Source organism: Haliotis rufescens, unplaced genomic scaffold (assembly GCF_023055435.1).
Source record: "Haliotis rufescens isolate VD_foot unplaced genomic scaffold, xgHalRufe1.0.p SCAF_35, whole genome shotgun sequence".
NCBI classification, from domain to species: domain Eukaryota; kingdom Metazoa; phylum Mollusca; class Gastropoda; order Lepetellida; family Haliotidae; genus Haliotis; species Haliotis rufescens.
Genome location: NW_025964057.1, coordinates 4,440,307 through 4,444,161, shown reverse-complemented (window position 1 = coordinate 4,444,161; position 3,855 = coordinate 4,440,307).

Below are 3,855 nucleotides of genomic sequence, written 5' to 3'. Positions count from 1 at the left end.
ATCCCACCTGTACGAACAAACAGGGAAACTATTATTAACAATTATGAAACAAATTATTTGAACTTTTTATTGTCAATGGAAGATTGTCAGACGCTTCAGTGGATTTTACTTTCATAGGGGCAACTGGTTCGAGTACCCCCTACTATATGTGTGTTTCATCAGATGTATTTCCCAATGTATCTGTCTTCACTGTAAAACACGTACTGATTCACATCATCTCCTCCTCGTACTAACTTTACCTTTATTTAGTGAAGGAGTTAGTTATACCATCACGATACTGTGATGAGCGTGTTATCTACAGGATCTGAGAGAGTGAAGTATAAATGGAATACTACATTCAAGCAAACTTTCGTTGGACAGATTGTATTCTGGAGCAGTGTGACAGGTTTGTGGAAATAGTTTATGAAACCTTAGACACTGCTGTATGTAGTCTTGTTGATAATTTCACATCCAGCGGATCATTGATGAGATAACGTCAAAACTGAAGCCGAGTATACTCTGATAAATTACATTTCTCAACATGTGATTTCTTTTTTTTGTTTAGCGCCGCTTTTATCAGCATTCCAGTCATATCACGTCGTGTCAGCTTAATGTGGGAGGAAAGCCCCAAATGATGCAGGTCTTAGACGTTTACCAGTTCCGTGAAACCTACAAACACGGGTATTGTGCTGACAAACCTAGAAACATAATCGGGGTGAACCGGGATTCGGACCCACAATCATAGGTTTCTGGTGTGCCCAAGGGACGCAACTCTGCACAGCGAATTGCGGCGCCTTAGACGACTGGGCCACCCGTGCCCTCTGATATATTACAACTTAAGTGGTTTGATTACGAATGTGTTGAGTTAAGAAATATTAAATATGAACATCTAAATGCGTTCCGTTTTAGCCCAAATAGAGAAAACTGTCATGTAAAGAAAAAAAGCCCAAAAATACGTTTAAGAATAATTGTCGTCAAAAAGTTATGGATTTTAAATTGAATATTAGTGACAAATTACCTGAAGCAGCAGATACACACGATTGTAAGAGCTTTTGGAAATTAGTGTAGAAATATATTTTTTAAAAGTCGTAAACATGTAAAAAAAAATACCAGTTCACGTTTGGCAGGAACACTTTAATAATCAGCTAAACACACAGTTTAGTCTGGAGGTGGAGCGTTTCTTATCAATACATGGACATACATTTACTGATTGTGAAAAGTGTCTGCAATCTGATGATCTGTCATCAGAGATTACATTTTGTGAAGTACCATATGCAATCGATAATCTAAAAGCTGATAAACCTCCAGGAGATGATGGTATCCTCTCAGAGATGACGGTATGCCCTCAGAGTTCTTTTCATATGCCACAGATACATGTATACTGATTAAAGGGAATTTCCTAGTGCTTGGGCTGCATGTATTATATACCCATACATATGAAAGGCAACACAGAAGACCCTTATAACTCTAGAGAAATCTCATTACTTACCACCATGAGTAAGATATGTGCTTATATACTAAATTAGAGATTAGATACTTTCATTGAAGATAAAGATATTATTGGAGAATACCAAGGTGGGTTAAAACAACATTCCACCGCAGACAACATATATATTTTACAGTCACTGGTATAGAAACACATTGCCCCTAATAAAGATAGATTTTACTGCGCTTTCGTAGACTATAAGGAAGCATTTGATATGGTGATTAGAAATAAAGTGATGTTTCTGCTATTAAACAATGGCATTCAGTGAAATTGGTTCTAGGCCAGGCGATGGTGTGTTCATTTCAGAGGAAATGTACAACAGAATTTCTCTATTATTTGCAGATGATTTAATACTTGTAGCAGATACTACTATAACATTACAAAGACGAGTGTATCTCTTGTAAGGATACTGTGAAAGATGGGGAATGGAAATAAAAACAAAAACAAAAACAACTAATAATATGATTTTCAGAAAGAAAGATGGACATATGATATTGTATCACTTCCCACTTAAGCCTGTTACCTCCTGTAGATATCTGGGTCTAATGATAACTCTAAAGCAAATTTGGACTAAAGCTTATAATACCCTTGCAGAACAGGCAAGTAAAGCACTATACACTCTTAAAAGAAGTAACGCACAGGTAGTATGTAGTTCACTGAACCTGACTACACAAAAAATCGGGTATATAAATTAGATATATGTTATTGATATTCGACAAACGGTGCGTCACAATGCAACCATTGTCAATTTGCAATGTCTTAAACGGCATTGTTTTCACACTTGTTCAAAAATGTCATGGAGGAAAACAGTGAAGCGAAATGCACGTGCAAGTGATGGCATTCGTAACTCGTGGTAGTGGCTACAGAAAGGCAAGCATAAGCCAGTAATTTGTTATTCAATTGTCAACATTTTTCAAGTTTGAAAACCATCGCTGCCGATCGCAAAATTCTCATAGAACGTATCCAATGAGAGGAATTGCAGTCTTCTGTTGCACGCCACTTTAACATCCGCCAGAGCACCATTTGCCGCCTTTGTGACCGATACACACAGTTCGATTCCACTGCAGACCGTCCGAGAATCGGCCGACCAAGAGTTTCCACCCCTGCACAGGATCGCTGCATTCGACTGTTCCACTTACGTCATCGCAATGACACAGTTTGTGGAGGATATCGGACCAGACTGACAGGAACCATCGTTGCGAGACTGGAATCCGACCCAGAAGACCAGTTATCGTCCCTGTTGTGCAACAGATTCATCCACAGCGACGCTTGCGTTGGTGCCATACCGTACAGCCTTGGAATTTGAGAAACTGGAGACGAGTGTGGTTTAGCGATGAATCACGATTTCTTCTTCACCGACGAGATGGAAGACCACGTGTTTATCGTCGTCGAAATGAACGTTGTGCCCCACATTGTGCACGTGAATTTGACAAATGTCGGTGACTTGCCCTGGCCGTCGAGATCTCCAGATGAACCCAGTTGAACACCTCTGGGATGATCTCGATCGACGTCTACGTCAACGTCAGAACACGCTGCAGACACTCCCACAACTGGACAACGCGTTACAAGCAGTATGGCGCAGAATTCCGCTGGACAGAATTTGTATACTTATCCAGCCAGTACCAAAAAGATGCAGAGCAATCTGGTTGCCTTATGTGACATGACAATGAACAGTTTTCACAGCCTTTGTACAACGACAACATGTGACTATCGAGCTCCCAAATTTCACATGTGTATCTATTATATTAAATTAAATATATTTACTTTATTAGGTACAATAAATTTACTAAAAATCTACCTGTGCGTTTCTCTTTTTTAAGAGTGTATGCCATCCAAACGCTGTGCGTAAATAAAAGATATCTGTTGATAATGCCTTTCAAATATTTGACACAAAAATTGCACCGATATTGATGTGTTGTAGCTGTGGGGATACACTAAAATAAAATAAATAGAAATTGTCCACAGAAAACTTTGTAAATACGTTTTGAATATAATTTACTCCTTGCCAAATACTGTTGCATATGGTGAGTGTGGCAGATATCCACTATATACAATATATAATGTCATATGTATCAAATATTGGTTACGTGTTTTATCTATGCCATCCTACAGACATCCGCACCAGTGTTATTGAATGCTATATGATACCTCTGATAGGAAATACTTAAATTGGTTTCTCATATTAGACATTTGCTGTTTAGTTACGGTTCCGGCTTTGGGCCAGGGAGTTGGTACTGAAGCAGCATTATCTTTGTCCTGAAACAACATAACCTTGACCGTGATGAGACACAAAACTGCCATTCACTTCTCACAGATAAACGACAAATTCAACCATGAAATCAGGACTTCAGTTTGAATTGTATATCCAAAATATTTATGTACTTAATTAC